Source organism: Dasypus novemcinctus, chromosome 8 (assembly GCF_030445035.2).
Source record: "Dasypus novemcinctus isolate mDasNov1 chromosome 8, mDasNov1.1.hap2, whole genome shotgun sequence".
Classification (NCBI taxonomy): Eukaryota; Metazoa; Chordata; class Mammalia; order Cingulata; family Dasypodidae; genus Dasypus; species Dasypus novemcinctus.
In genome coordinates, this window is record NC_080680.1 from 6618671 (window position 1) to 6635760 (window position 17090).

Genomic DNA, 17090 nt, shown 5'->3' on the forward strand with positions numbered 1-17090 from the left:
GTGATGTCCATTTGCCACAGTGCATTTGGACGGAGGTCCTGTGGATTAACTCCTTGGGGCTGTAAGGGGCCTATAGGAAGGAAAGGTGCGCAGTGTTTGCACTCACATGTGAGGTGCTTACACTGGGCTTGAGTGATGCTGGGAAAAAGGTGATGGAGGGAGTTAGCTGACATGTGGAATTTTGCACGTAGGAGCCTGGCTTGATCTAAGGAGGTAGAGAATATGGAAACAGTGAGAGAGGAGTCAGCAAGGTTGTTTCCTTCTACTAGTGCTCCAGGTAATCCAGTGTGTGAACGGATATGCTGGATATACCAAGGAACTGTACAATTTTCGAGGAGGAGTTGTAGCGCTAAAAGGGTGCTATCAATTAACAAACTGGGCTTAACCTTTAGGGTTGCATACGGCAGTATTCAAACGGCATTGGCGGCATAGGCGCTGTCAGTGAACCTGTGAGGCTAATTTTTTACCAATATAGGGAGAGAGGCGGCTCTCTTTGACACAGATGGGGATAGTAAAATTTTTAGTTTGCCTTCTCCATAGTATGTTAGTTGTGGGGTAATGGCTACTAGGATGCAAGGCCTCATTTTTATAGAATAGAACATTTTTGGGTTATAGTTAATTTTCTGACAATCATAAGTAAGATTCTTGGCTATGATTAAATTGTAAGAGGGAAACAAAGTCACAATAAACTGAGTATTACTATTTTTGAAGATAATTATGGCCTGATTTTTAACCTACATACAGGAAGGATGGTTACTAATGCATAAGGGTTGATAAATGGTAATATGAGATTATCGATTCTTTTTCTTTATAGGGTTTAATTGGCAATCGATTATCAATTTGTTTAGGGAATATATGGGTTTTATTCAAATATATATGAAAGAATGGATTTTTCCAGGTTAGCACTCTAAGTAATGGGGGGTTAGGTATATAGGCCTAATAAGTGTAATTACTGGCAGCTTCCTTATTACTTACGATCACCATCATCAGAAGTTGTAGAAGACTCCATCTCTTCATTCTGGGGTTTAATCCTTTTTGCAGATAACTAAATTTGTTCTACATTTTCTGAAATGATAAGAGCATAGCCACACCCCCTTACTTTAATCCTGCCTTTTCCCCCCATTCATTGCTTAAAATATCTTTCTAGAATATTGGTTGATCTTCATTTCCTGTGTCTACTGTAGATGCTTGACATTTTCCAGAGTGACATTCCATAGGTGTTAATGAATTATAAACATTAAGAAAATGTAAAGTAAATAAAGCTTTTGCTAATTAATCTTTTGGTGTCATAATACCATTTTCTCCCCCTTTTTTATTTAAAAGCATAATTTTTAGGGTATGATGGCTGCATTCAACTATGGCTTGACCTGTAGGATTATAAGGAATATTAGCAACATGTTGAATACCATATTTTAAAAGGAAAGATTCAAAGGATTTACTAATGTAAGAAGGTGTATTATTAATTTTTAGAGGCATCCCATTACAGCAAAAGCAGACTATAGATGTGAATGAACATGATGCAACTGTTCCTTACTTTGAGCAGTAGTCTACATAAAATGAGAATAAGTGTCAATATAAACATGAACATATTATAGTTTACTAAGAGATGGTATGTGAGTAACATCCATCTGTTATAATTGATTAGGACTTAGGCCTCTGGGATTAGTTTCAGCCTGAAAAGGCACCACTGTTAGTGGTTCATGAGTAGGACAAGCGTGAATAATTTTTGTGCCTGTAGTTTTATTAACTTTTGATATTTGTTTCGCAGGCCTTTAGCATTAATGTGAGTTAGAGCCTGGTAATCACGAGCACCTTGTAAACACCCTACTAATAAATCAGCTTGAGCATTATTTGCTGTCATAGGACTAGGCAAAGAGGTATGAGAGCGTATATGAGTAATGTAAATAGGATGCTGTCTTAACTTAATGAGATGTTGCAAGTCAGCAAAAAGTTGAGATAACTCATCAGTAGCAAAGATATGAGCTGTCTCAATATGCTTGACAGTAAGACATACATATTCAGAGTCAGAGACCATGTTCAAAGGTTCCTTAAATATTGTTAACACCTTAATAATGGCAGCAAGTTCAGTACGCTGAGCAGACATGAATGGAGTCTGCCAAGCCTGTTCTTTTCCAGAAGTAATGTATGCTGCTTTTCCATTACTATTACTATCAGTAAATACTGTACAGGATGGTTGGGCTATGCACATAGCCATGAAAAGCACTGCAAAAGTTTATTGTTGGGTTTTTTACATATAGAGGAATGCAGCTGGCTTGATTTGCCTAAGAAGACACTAAAGAAAGTCTTAGCAAGTTTTAAAACAAAGTGATAGCAATACAGCTGGACTTTAACTTTTTGCAACAAACTAGCAGTGTTTGGGATTGCTGCATACTACAGTGTTGTTACTTTAATCTATGATAAGAGGTTGTTTCTGTGACACATACTCTTTTATTATAATTAAAACCATAAATAACCACATTGTACTTTTCTTTAATATTATGCTGAAATATTGGTAACTTTATACACTTTTAAGCATTTATAGAAACCTTTTACTCATACAACTTCAATTAACAGAGGGTTTAAGGAAAGAAAAAACTTAATTTCATAACACTTTAAAACACCTTTTATTTAACTTATAACATATTAAATGAACTCAATTATTACTTTAATTTTTCTTTCAAGGTAAGAGAACAAATCTCTTATAATTAGTTTGGAATAAAAGGCTACTGTTCAGGATTAAGTTTTGAGAAAGCAGTTTTGAACATTATGTTCCTTTAAAAGAGATAGCGCAAGAAGCACAAGAAGCTATTTTGATAAAGCAGACTCTCTCTGTATACTAATTATTGAGGATAAAAACTTGTACTAAAACAGACTGATATGAGAGGCCTTGAGAAAGAACAAAATTTTTAACTTTGCATTAGCATAGTACTTGATACTAAAGCATTTAAAATTTTATAGATAGACCCATTAAATTTTATTTAACTTTAACTATAAAAATTCCTTTTCCACCAACCTTCTGCACTTTCAGTATTCACTCATGTTTTGTTCCACACTCTACTCTTTCCAATAATCAATCATTTTATCTTAAGGACAAAATTATCTTCTGTTTCCTTAACAATAAAAACACATTCCATATAGCCTACATACAAAGTTATCAAGCAAATTTCTTATAATACCATGAACACTAAACAAGCTTGTTAAAATAATGAACTTTTCTTTAAATACTTAATACCTAGTAGCATGCAATATCAGAAACAGTTTCCTAAAAGCAAGTTGTCAAGGGGGGCTGGCTGCAGCCAAGCTTCCCTGTTATAAAGTTACCTTTTATTATTATTATTATTAATTCAGGTTTGTTTAATAATGACCTTTTGGAAATAGCCACTTAAACACATTAATGTAAACAATGCTTCATAAGACCTTTTATAATTATTTATAACCATATAGACTATAATTATATTATTTTAAGACAAATTTTACCTTTACAGAACACATTTCTTTAAAGTTACCACAATACTTTCTATAACTTGCCACATGCATTTAAGTTCCAAGAGTTTATGAAAATTAGCCATCCTACTTTAGAACAAAACACACCTTTTTGCAAAAACTTATTAAATTTCAGTGAGCATTTTCACAAACATTTAACCAAATATTCATTTAAGTTTTACATCCTTTATATTATCCTGTGAAGAAAAATAAGTTATTTATTTCAATCTAGGCAAGAACAACTTTTTATAAAAAGGCTTATAGTCATTTTGCTAATCAAGACTTAGGATTTTTATCATTGTAGAGATTTTATTAACATTTAAACTTAAGTATTAATATAAGCGCTTATTTAATTTTTGGCAATTTGAATAGAGCTCTTTTATAAATTTTTATCAATTTATATTACCATCCAGAGGTATCAAACTATACACTGACATTGAATGAACAGACAAACACAGAACAATCACAACACAGTAACAGAAACATACAGTTTACAATTAACTCATAATTCTTACTTTCTTGGTATAGCTGCTTTTAAGCTGTCCATTATACCACATTTTAAATATAACTTCTTAAGATTTCTTCTGGAATCCATGTTGCCTGTAAGATGCAAGCTTGTGCTTGGAAACATTGTTATTAGTTTAGTTATGGTTAAACATTGTTCAAAGTAGGGGGGGGACAGCTAGCCTGAAGTTTTGGAAGGGTTTATTGCTCCTGACCTTTTAAAGCACTTGGGGGAATGACTATTATTCCGTGAGTAATGTTGTGGGTACCTACACTTTCGGCTTCATTATAATAGAAAGCTTTTTAGGTAATGTAATTTCTGGGGGTTAAAATAGCAAGGACTAGGCTTTTCCAATCAGTAGGTGTATTGTGAGCATGAGAAATGCTCTTTAATAACATCTGAGCACAGGAGCTATTAAGACTATATTCTTGAACAGATTTACGAAGGTGAATTATGGTTTTATGATGCTAAGGAGCCTAAAAGGGAGGAGAATCTCATTGTGGTAATTTACTGGAAAGAAGTGAGGAGGAGTGAATGGGTGGTGATTAAGGACAATTGCAATAAGTGGAGCTGAAAGAGGAGGTGTAGAAGGCGCGGCAGTGAAAGAGTTAATAAGCGGAACTGAAAAGGGAGGTGTGGTAGGCGTGGCAGTGAGAGAGTTAGGCTCCGGCAGTTTTAGCCAGTGTCTAGCGGGGCACCTGTAAGGCAGCCGTGAATAGCTAAAAGAGTGCGTATGAGACTAAGAGGGAAGGTTTCGCCTTCATGGGGCTTAGTGGATTTGACTTGCCTTAGCAATTTAGCCCAAGTGGCAGGATTCCATATTGCAGCAGTGGAAAGCCATGGGTTAAAATGGACAAGAAGGTTGGAATACTGATAGAGGTATTTTTCAGTGATTTTAAGGTGGCGGCTAGCTAATAGGGCATATAACGCCCGTGCTTCTAGTGCGTTCTCAGAAGAGGCTAAGTTTCCCATTCTGAGCTTCACGCACCGATACGAAGAGGATCGCTAAGGATCCCACTGGTTGCTGTCTGGATGAGGAGGGGGGTCCCTGTTCAGGGCGCCAGTTGTGGGCGTGCCCCTGGGGTCGTTAGCTATACGGCTGGCCGGGCCATTAGCTAGACAGCTTTCGCCTCAGTGAGGCGAACTTCTCGAATGGGTTGTGAGTGATGACGGGGCCCCAGTATCACACAGCCAGGTTAAACACACAGTAACCACCCCGGAGACGCAGGCTCGTGGTGCAGGTCTGGTTTATTGGGGAAGTGGTACAGCTTATGTAGGCAGGGGTGGGGGCTTGAGGTGACGTGTCAATTACAGATGGGCTAAGGGGATTGGGATAATATGAAGCAGCTACTTGATGGGATGAGGTAGTTTTGAAGTTGGCGTGTGCGGGCTTCTCTGGTGGGAAGCTGGCTAGGAAGAAGGGAGGTGATTTTTGTGATAGCCATTGTGTATGCTTAGCAGCCATTCTGGCTACATGTTGTTTACCAGCAAGCTCACCAACAGATATGTCTAAAATCCTTTAACAAACACTAAAATAAAATATATAGACTTACATCCTATACCTATAGCAAACAACCGCATAGCACATACTATGTGAGGTTTTTTATCATTACCATGAAGATAGCTAGTTTAGTTCCTTGGCTGCTAAAACAAATACCGTACAATGGGTTGGCTTACCAACAGGAATTTACTGGCTCACACTTTCAGAGGCTGGAAGGCTGCCTTCCTCCTGGGACTGGTGTCTTCTGGCTGAAGGGCAGTCTTTGGAGCTCCTTGGCTTTCCCTTCACATGGCAATGCACATAGCGGCCTCTTCTCCTTCCTCTTCTAGTTTCGTTGACTTCCAGCTTCTGACTACTCCCCTGGTGTTTCTCTGGCCTTCTCTATAAAGCCACCACCAACAGGTTTAAGACCCATCTTGACTCCTTTGAGCCACACCTTACCTGAAGGAGCCTCATAAAATGCTCCTATTTACAACAGGCTCACACCACCAGGAATGGGTTAAGAAATGTTTGACTCATAGATTTGAAAATACTGAATTGTTTTGTCAGAGGGTATGTGTGTGTGTGTTCATACAGAATATTTCAAAAGCTTTTGAGTTTAACTTTTGTTAATTTCAGAATCAAAAGTGCTAGAAACTTTTTTTTTTAATATCCTCTGGCAGTTGAATTTTTCAATGTTTTATACTGATTTCACTTTGTAATCGTTTAATAATAAATTATCAATTTAATTTTTGTACAAGTTCCCCTGCCTGAAGATAGCAAAGGTTGATTGAAACAAAAAATTTTTAATTTTCAAAGGTTATGAAGTTGGTGGCACTCAAGCCAAGGGATAAAGGACACCAGGCAGCAATGGGGTTTATCTGGGTTTCAAGTGGAATCACATGAAAATTGCACTAAGGGTCATCAATGACTAGAGGGTATGGTTGGAAGCCCCAGAGGAGGGCAGAGGGATACAGAATGTGGGAGTAGAGGGGGTGGGGGGAGGGGCTGTCAGCCCTGCTCTTCCCTTCCCCCACCCTCAGGAGCCCATTGTGATGAAGTCACAGCTTTGTGATGTGGGCCTGCAACTTTAGTCCAGAGCTCATTCTTGCTGCTCACTTACCAGCAGTGCTTTCAGATCATGAAGAATTATCTCCTACCTTTAGAAAAACTTAATGCTACTTGGCTGAGCTCCAGTGCCAATCCCTGGCTCACTGATATCCTCGCCCTCCTGTGTGGCTTGGGGCTATTCTTCCTGCTACTCCCCTGTCTCCCGAGTAACTGGTCTTCATCACTCCACTCAAAAAGGTAAGGAATCCTCAGCCCGAACACAACAGAGGAGTCTACTTCTCTCCTCCTATTTCCACTTTCCTAAATCCACCAGAGAGACTTGTAAGATGGGAAATCTCAGGAAAGACTAGAGCATCTCCTTTCTAGGGACATGCCAGGCCAGGAGTTAGAGTGGGCATGAGGATTTTATGTGAAGGTCTCAGGCCATCTCTCTGGGTGTGGTAGTGATCTCCAGGACATCTGAAATGCAATGGCTCAGATGACGATGGGACTCCTAAGAGGGTCCTGGATTGCTGCAGGATCAGAGTCCTCAGCCCCAGGTCATTCATCACCTTCCCTGACAGGTGTCTCTTCTGCACGGGGACTGATGGATAGAGCACTGCAGAAAGCTTATGATCTGATGCTGCTTGGAAAGCAGAATCCCACATGATAGAGGCCAGATGTGCCTGTAGGTCTGGGGTGTGTCCCCTTCTTAAAATCCATTGTGGCTCTCACAAAATTCTCTGCCTCATTCAAAGATGGAAAACAAGTATTTTGAACCACTGTAGAAATGAATAAGCACACAAACCAGACCTCCTTTAGTTAAAGGCAGCCACGCATGTCACTCGTGGGTCTTGAGAGGGGAGAACTAGCCCGGCCCCTCACTCCCTTCTTGTCTCTCAGCCTCATGTGGAGACACGGAGGAGGAGCAGGGGGCAGAGGAGAAGTGGCGCTCTGAGAGGTAAACTCTGCCCGCTCAGCCCCGAGCCCCCCTCAGCCTCCATCGGTTCCGTCTCCAAGGCCGGCTCTGGTGTGGAGGACATCAGGGGCTACAGCCTGCCCCTCTGAGGAAGGAGCTCTTAGGAAGTATCCTAGGAGGAACCCCAAGACCAGGGTCCTTGTCACATCCCTGCTGGGCACACGGGTGGGAAGAAGCAGTGATGGGCCTGGGCCATGGGTGCTGCCCGGGGTGGGGTGGGGTGGGGGATGGCGGATGCAGTGATGGAAAACCGGCTGGGCTGGAGGTGGAGCACCCAGGTCCAGCTGAGGATGAGTTGTTGAACTTCCGTAAGGCTCAGATTCCTCCTTGAGATGTCACAGGAGATAATGGCTGTGGGATCACTTTGTAAATGAAGAGCATCTCCCATACCTGAGGCCTGCCATGGCCATCACGGATGGAGTGACCTTGTCACAGATGCCTGGGTGACAGAGTCTAACGCTGGATGGCCTCCCCTAAAGGGATATTCCCTTCAGCCTCCTGTAAGGTCCTTAGGCCCCTCCCTTCACGGCCTGTAACCCAGAGCCCTGATTTCCAGCCTGCAGAGAAAGCCTGCAAGCATTAAAGGAGACTCGGGACCTGGTCCTGCTTCTGAAAACGTAACCTTTCCTTCTCTCCTGCCTTGCTCTTCTTATCAGCCCCAGTGCAATCCAAGGGCAATAGGGTGGGCTGGGGCTGATAAAGGAGGGGGAGCCCATGGGGACAGAGCGAGGCAGAAGGTCCCTGGGCGTGGGATGGAAGGACGTGGTGAGCCGGGTGTGGGGAGCAGAGGGCCCCATGCCTCGGGGGCTCCCCCTCTGCCCAGCTTCCCTGGCCCTTCTGCTCCTGGCTACATCTGGTGCTTCCTACCCTGCAGCCACCTGGAGCAGGTCGCCAACCAGGGAGACTTTCATCAGCTCTCACATCAAGACCCCTCTGGTGAGGTGCATGAAACGGAGCCTGCTGAAGCCCCTCTGCCACCAGAGGAGCTCGTGGACAACTCTGCTCTCACCATGCCCCCTTTGGCTTCCACAGCTCCCCTGACCGAGCCCCCTCTGCCTCTAGCCACCACCCTGGCTCCGCACCCAACAACCCCCTCAGTGCCTCTTTCACACTCATCGCCGAGGGCTTCTCAGCCACCACTGGTTCTAGACCATCACTCACACCAGCCGGTTGCACCTTCCCTTCCCATGACACAGGCCTCTGCTTCATTAGCCTGCCCTCAGCCTCCAACCTCCTCCTCTGCTCCACCTCTGTTGAACTCCATCTTACCTCTTTCTCCATGTAATTCCATTTCATCCCCACTGGGCAGGTCCCCTGATAAGAACTCCTGGTTGTCTGCTTCTATGCCAGCAATCTCAGGCCTTGCTCACTCAAGCTGCCCCACCCCAGCCTTGCCCTGGTGGTGGGCAGCTGCCAGGGCTCTGTTATCCCCCACCTCAGCACACTCCACATTCCAGCAGGAGCAGCTTTCCCACCACTCATGAAGGGCCTCTTTCTGGGGAGGCCCCATTAACAGGCAGGTAGAAGTTGGTGGCCCCTCTTTCCTCAACCCTGAAAGCCAAAAGCTCCTGGAACTACAAACCGCAAAGAGAGTGGAATTGAGGGTGTGGAAGGAAAACAAAAAGGGGCCAGACTACCATCTGAATTCTTTAGGGAATGTGTTAAAATCAATTGGTGCAGAGCAGGACAACACAGTTGCCCAACCTCTCTGGAGCAGCAAAGACAAACCAGAGCAGCTACCCAGTCCTGAGATGCCCCCACATCCTGAGACCCTGAGGGCCAATTTAGAGCAGAAATTTAGCCAGTTCTTCCGGGGCCTCCCATTCCTGCCCAGCGAGTCTCTGGTGGCTAGTGTCTGGGTTCCTGGTTCTGTTTTGTTTTGTTTTTTTATTTTTTTTATTTTTTAAAATATTACATTCAAAAAATATGAGGTCCCATTCAACCCCACCACCCCCACCCCCCACTCCCCCCACAGCAACACTCTCCCATCATCATGACACATCCATTGCACCTGGTAAGTACATCTCTGGGCATCGCTGCACCCCATAGTCAATGGTCCACATCATAGCCCACACTCTCCCACGTTCCATCCAGTGGGCCCTGGGGGGATCTACAATGTCCTGTAGTTGTCTGTGAAGCACCACCCAGGACAACTCCACGTCCGGAAAACGCCTCCCCATCTCATCTCTTCCTCCCATTCCCCGCACCCAGCAGCCACCATGGCCACCCTTCCCACACCCATGCCACATTTTCTCTGTGGACATTGGATTGGTTGTGTCCATTGCACATCTATGTCAAGTGGGGGCTTAGATTCCACATGGATACTGGATGCAATCCTCCTGCTTTCAGTTGTAGACACTCTAGGCTCTATGGTGTGGTGGTTGACCTTCTTCAACTCCATGTTAGCTGAGTGGGGTAAGTCCAATAAATCAGAGTGTAGGAGCTGAAGTCTCTTGAGGCTCTGGGCCTGAGTATCGTATTGTCAGTCCAGAGATCAAATCCCCTAAATATATCTTAAACCCCAGCACCAACTACAATTCCAGTAAAGTAAAATGCAAGTCTTGTGAAAAGAGATCCCCTCTGAGTGCAGTTCGATCACACAGAAACACCAGCTCCAAAGAAGGGCCATCTGCCATGGCAGTGAACCCCATCTGCCATGACCATAGAACCCGTGGGTCTCTTTATCCCTCAAAAGAACCAATACCTGGGGTTGTATCTACTTTATCTGTCTCTGAGGCTCTGCTCAGTTGTGCATAAGGGCATTCCTTCTGACAACCACCAGACTCTTTTTTAGAGACTCGTAGCCTTATAAACTCATTTCTCCTTTCCATTTCCCCCTTACATTAGGTCAAGCAGCATTTTGAAGTCATGTTATTATATGTAGACAGGGATATTCTGATGATCCACATTGAACCTTTAATTCAAGGTCATTTTCTAATTGCATCTTCAGCTGGTATGTGGTAGTGATCCCTCGGTGCCAGGGAGGCTCATCCCCGGGTGTCATGTCCCACGCTGGGGGGAATGCACTGCATCTACATGCTGAGTTTGGCTTCGAGAGTGGCCACATTTGAGTAACATGAAGGCTGTCAGGAGGAAACTCCCAGGCACAATGCTACTCTAGGCCTTGTTCTTATTGCAGGTGTATAGGCTCACAAGCATAGCCATTAGTATCAGGAGCCCACTGTTGGGCCCTCATTCCTTCCTGGTTCATACCGTTGCACCTGGGGGACTGCTGCTGCTCCCCCAGGGACCACGGCAGAGACCCCCCCGGCCAGTAACCCAGTAACCCCCCAGCTGTTGTTTATAATTGTTTCCTCTATTATTATATCTAAAAATTACCATGTACCCTGGACATATGCCCTGTATAACTCCCTGTCAACCATATAAAGCCTGTCAATAACATCCCATATCAGTATTCCTCCACCGCCATTGTTGAACCACTCTGTGATCCAAAACTTCCTGTAAAGTGAATCCCAACATAATGCCAGTTTCCCTTACTAGTAAAATGGAATATAGCGATGAGTTTAAAGGTTAGATCTAGAGTACATATTGATTTGGAAAAATTTCTACATCCTATCATTTTTTTTTCTAATTATTGAGCTTCTCTTCACAAGAGTCTTAGATCACAGTAATTCATATATACAAGATACAGTACTCCCACAGATCCACCATAAAACATTTCCATTGAACAGCGATAATCTTTTAACTTATTCATATCATATTTCCTGAAACTGATGTACAGATTCTGAAACAATAGCTTTCAAACAAAGTGACATCTGTGTTTACAATGTGGTCCATACTTTAGGATGTACAGTTTTCTAAATTTTTTAGTTATCCTATGTTTTGCATTATGGTTTACATTATTAGTCTGTCGTCCCCTATATGTTTCTGGTGTAATATTACATGTTTTATATTCATCCTCGTGTACTCTCACAAAACTCCTCTCTTGCCCCCCGTTTACCTTGGTTCCATCCATTCCACATCCATTTTCCCCTCCCCTTGGGGCCCACAGTGCCAGCCAATCTCCATTTCCCGAAGAAGCCACGTCCAGAGATACTTGCAGCAGTGTTCAGGGCCTGACTTTCTCAACTGCCCTAATGCCCTGGGAGCCACCCTTTCTCACGAGAGATATACTTCTCTCTATTTGATGGCATTAGTCCTCCCCAGGATGTGGGTCCACCCCAACTCTCACTTCTTGGGTCTCTACCCAATGGTAAAACCCACCCTGGCAAAATGAGCCTTCAGCTATTCCCCCAGAGTCCGTCCCGCATCAGACCATCCCCCCTGAGCATCCTAAACAGGTAACCCTCCTAATTATATTTTGATATGATTTTCTCAACATTTTACTCTCAACCAACAACAGACACTCTCCTATGCTCATATGTTGCCCCTCCCTCCCCCCAATCTTTGGACAATATTACCCCTCCGCCCATCCCCAGCCCCCCTCAAACCCACAAAGCCCCACCCGAAGGCAACCCCTTGCCCCCATTTTGTCCCTTCTTTGTGCTCATACTTACTGCCAGCTCATCATAGATTCCACCCCTGCAGACGTTGGCTCACATCCTTCCTCCACCCCCCGATTTCCTGTAAGCCTCTTTTCCAGTCTCTAGCTCTCTGAGGCAGGTTGCTTATTTCATATCATTGAGGTCATGTAGTATTTGTCCTTCAATGCTTGGGTTGCTTCACTCAACATAAGGTTCTCAAGATTCATCCATTTTATCACGTGTGTTTGTAGTGTATTTGTTCTTACAGCCGAGTAGTATTCCATTGTGTGTATATACTACATTTTATTGATCCACTCATCTGTTGATGGGCATTTGGATTGATTCCAACTTTTGGCAATAGTGAACAATGCTGCTATGAACATTGGTGTACAAATATCGGTTTGTGACCTTGTTTTCAGTTCTGATGGGTATATACCCAGCAGTGGTATTGCTGGGTCATATGGCAAATCTATGGTTAGTTTTTTGAGAAACCGCCAAACTATCCTCCAGAATGGTTGGATCCTTCTGCATTCCCACCAGCAATGGATGAGTGTTCCCCTTTCTTCACATCCTCTCCAGCATTTGTATTCTTGTTTTATTCATAGCTGCCAATCTTATGGGAGTAAGATGGTATCTCATTGTAGTTTTGATTTGCATTTCCCTGATAGCTAGAGATTTGGAGCATTTTTTCATGTGCATTTTAGCCATTTGTATTTCTTCTTTGGAGAAGTGTCTGTTTAAATCTTTTTCCCATTTTTTAAATGGGTTGTTTATCTTTTTATTTTCAAGATATAGGAGTTCTTTATATATGCAAGTTATAAGTCTCTTATCAGATATATGGTTGCCAAATATTTTCTCCCATTGTGTGGGTTCCCTTTTTACTTCTTGACAAACTCCTTTGACATGCAGAAGGCTTTAATTTTGAGGAAGTCCCATTTATCTATTTGTTCTTTTGCTGCTCGTGCTTTTGGTGTGATATTCATGAAGCCATTTCCTATTACAAGGTCCTGTAGATGTTTCCTTACACTGCTTTCCAAGATCTTTATGGTCTTGGCTCTTATATTTAGGTCTTTGATCCATCTTGAGTTGATCTTTGTATAAGGTGTGAGATGGTAATCCTCTTTCATTCTTCTACATATGGCTATCCAGTTCTCCAGGCACCATTTGTTGAATAGGCCATTCTCTCCCAGTTGAGAGGGTTTGGTGGCTTTATTGAATATTATATGGCTATATATATGAGGTTCTATATCAGAACTTTCAATTCGATTCCATTGGTCTGTGTGTCTCTCCTTATGCCAATACCATGCTGTTTTCACTACTGTAGCTTTGTAGTATGTTTTGAAGTCAGGAAGTGTGATTCCTCCAATTTTGTTTTTCTTTTTCAATATGTCTTTGGCTATTCGGGGCCTCTTTCCTTTCCAAATAAATTTCATAGTTTTTCTAGTTCCTTAAAGAAGGCTGTGTTGATTTTTATTGGGATTGCATTGAATGTGTAGATCAGTTTTGGTAGGATAGACATCTTAATAATATTCAGTCTTCCTATCCATGAACAAGGAACATTCTTCCATTTATTTAGGTCTTCTTTGATTTCCTTGAACAGTCTTGTAAAGTTCTCGGTGTATAAGTTTTTTACCTCTTTAGTTAAATTTATTCCTAAGTATTTGTTTTTTTTATTTACTATTGTGAATGGTATTTGTTTCTTGATTTCCTCCTGATCTTGCTCATTATTGGTGTACAGAAATGGTACTGATTTTTGCGCATTGATCTTAAAACCTGCGAATTTACTGAACTCATTTATGAGTTCTAGAAGCTTTTTTGTAGATCTCTCAGGGTTTTCTATGTATAGGATCATGTCATCTGCAAATAATGAAATTTTGACTTCTTCCTTTCCAATTTGAATGCCTTTTATATCTGGTTCTTGCCTCAGTGCTCGAGCAAGTACTTCTAAGACAATGTTAAACAGGAGGGGAGACAATGGGAATCCTAGTCTTGTTCCTGAGTTTAGAGGGAAGGATTTCAGGATTTTTCAATTCTAAACAATGTTGACTGTAGGTTTTTCATATATACTCTTTATTATATTCAAAAAGTTTCATTGTATTTTGATCTTTTGGAGTGTTTTTATCAAGAACGGGTGCTGTATTTTGTCAAATGCTTTTTCTGCATCTATAGATATAATCGTGATTTTTTTTCCTTCAATCTGTTTATATGGTGTATTACGTTGATTGATTTTCTTATGTTGAACCATCCTTGCATACCTGGAATAAATCCCACTTGGTTGTGGTGTATAATTCATTTAATGTGTTGTTGGATACGATTAGCAAGTATTTTGTTAAGTAATTTTACGACTAGGCTCATTAGAGAAATTGGTCTGTAATTTTCCTTTCTTGTGGTATCTTTGTTTGGCTTTGGTACTAGGGTAATGTTGGCATCATAGAAGGAGTTGGGTAATGTTCCTTCTGTTTCGATTTTTTGGAATAGTTTCAGCAGGATTGGTGTTAATTCTTTCTGGAATGTGTTGTAGAATTCACCTGTGAAGCTGTCTGGCCCTGGGCACTTCTTAGTTGGGAGATTTTTAATGACTGATTCTATCTCTTTGCTTGTGACTGGTTTTGTTAAGACCATCAATTTCTTCTTTTGTCAATATGGGCTGCTTATGTGTTTCTAGGAATTTGTCCATTTCCTCTAAATAGTCATTTTTGTTGGAATATAGTTTTTCAAAGTATCCTCTTATGATCGTCTTTATTTCTCTGGGGTCAGTGGTGATATCGTCTTTCTCATTTCTTATTTTGTGTATTTGAATCTTCTCTCATTTTTTCTTTGTTAGTCTCGCTAAAGGTTTGTCAATTTTGTTGAGCTTCTCAAAAAACCAGCTCTTGGTCTTGTTTATCTTTTCAAGTGCTTTCTTATTTTCTATTTCATTTAGTTCTGCTCTTATCTTTGTTATTTCCTTCCTTCTTCTTCCTGTTGGGTCACTTTGCTGTTGTTTTTCTAATTCCTTCAAAAGTGCAGTTAGTTCTTCAATTTTTGCTCTTTCTTCTTTTTTGATATATGACTTTATGGCTATAAATTTCCCTCTCAGTACTGCTTTTGCTGCATCCCATAAATTTTGGTATGTTGTGTTATCATTATCATTTGTTTCAAGATAGTCATTGATTTCTTTTGAGATTTCCTCTTTGACCCACTGTTTTTCTAAGAGTGTGCTGTTTAATTTCTAAATCGTGTTGTGAAGTCTGGGCCTCCGTCCCTTGCAAATTTCCAGCTTGACTCCACTGCGGTCAGAAATATTGTTTTGTATGATTTCAATCTTTCTGAATTCATTAAGCCTTTCTTTGTGGCCTAGCATATGGCCTATCTTGGAGAATGTTCCATGTTCGCTTGAGAAAAATGTATATCCTGCTGTGTTTGGGTGTAATGATCTATATATGTCTATTAGATACAGCTCCTCTAATATACTGTTCAAATGTTTTGTTTCTTTAGTGATTCTCTTTTGAGATGTTCTGTCCAGAGTTGATAGTGGTGTATTAAAATCCCCCACTATAATTGTAGACACATTTATTTTTTCACTTAGTTTTTCCAGCATTTGCCTCACGTATTTAGAGGCACCCGTGTTAGGAGCATAAATATTTATGATCGTTCGATCTTCTTGACAGATTGTCCCTTTCACTAAAATGTAGTATCCTTCTTTGTCTCTCACAATTGTTTCGCATTTAAAGTCTATTTTGTCTGATATTAATATAGCTACTCCTGCCTTTTTTTGGTTATTGTTTGCTTGTACGATTGTTTTCCAGCCATTCACTTTCAACCTCCATGAGTCTCTGGGTCTAAGATGTGTCTCTTGTAGACAGCATATAGATGGGTCATATTTCCTTATCCAGTGTCCCAGTCTGAATCTTTTGATAGGTGAGTTTAATCCGTTGACATTCAGTGTTATTACTTTAAGGGAATTATTTGTGTTAGCTATATTTTCATTGGATTTGTGTTTGTCATATTTTGTTTGTATTTTTTTCCCTTCTATTTTTGTCTTTTTTGTTGCTCTTACACTCTCCTCCAACTCTGCCTGTCCTGTTTTTTTCTTTCTTCCTGCAGAACTCCCTTTAGAATTTCTTGAAGGGGAGGTTTCTTGTTGGTATACTCTTTCAGTTTCTGTTTATCTGTGAATATTTTGAACTCTCCATCATTTTTGAATGCTAGTTTAGCTGGATAGAGTATTCTTGGTTGGAAATTTTTTTCCTTTAGTACCTTGACTATATCATACCACTTCCTTCTTGCCTCCATGGTTTCAGATGAGAAATCAGCACTTAATCTTATGGAGATTCCCTTGTATGTGATAGCTTTCTTTTCTCTTACTGCTTTTAGAATTTTCTCTTTGTCTTGAGCATTGGATAATTTGACAAGTATATGTCTTGGGGTGGGCCTGTTGGGGTTTATGACCAGTGGAGTGTGCTGTGCTTCTTGGATATGTACATCTGTCTCTTTGAGTAGATTTGGGAAGTTTTCAGCCATTATTTCCTGCAACACTCCTTCTGACCCCTTTCCCTTCTCTTCTCCTTCTGGAATGCCTATAATACATATGTTTGAGCGTTTTGCATTATCATTCAGGTCCCTAAGTCCAATCTGAATTTTTTCTATCTTTTTATTGACCATTTCTACTATTTGTTTGATTTCCAATGCACTGTCTTCCACATCACTAATTCTCTGCTCTGCCTCTTCTAGTCTGCTGATATTTGCTGCAAGTGTATTTTTGATTTCTTGAATTGTGTTGTTCATTTCCATCATATCTGTTATTTTTTTGCGTATATCTGCAATTTCCCCTCCAAGTGTTGTCTTCATGTTGTTAACCTCTTCCTTTACTTCATCAAATTTGTCGGTGATAAATGTTCTGAGATCTTTCATTGCTTGTGCGAAGTTCTGCTCCCCTTCCTGATTTTTAGTTTGTTGACTGGATTCAGCTATGTTTTCCTGATTACTGGTTTGGTTTGTAGATTTTTGTTGCTGTCTCTTCATCATTTTTTCTTGACGGGTTTAGTCCGTTCCTTAGCTTCTTTGTCTAGTCTTGGAGATTAATTAGCTGTTGTTTTTGCGTAAGTGTTATATCTTCTCTTTGTCGCT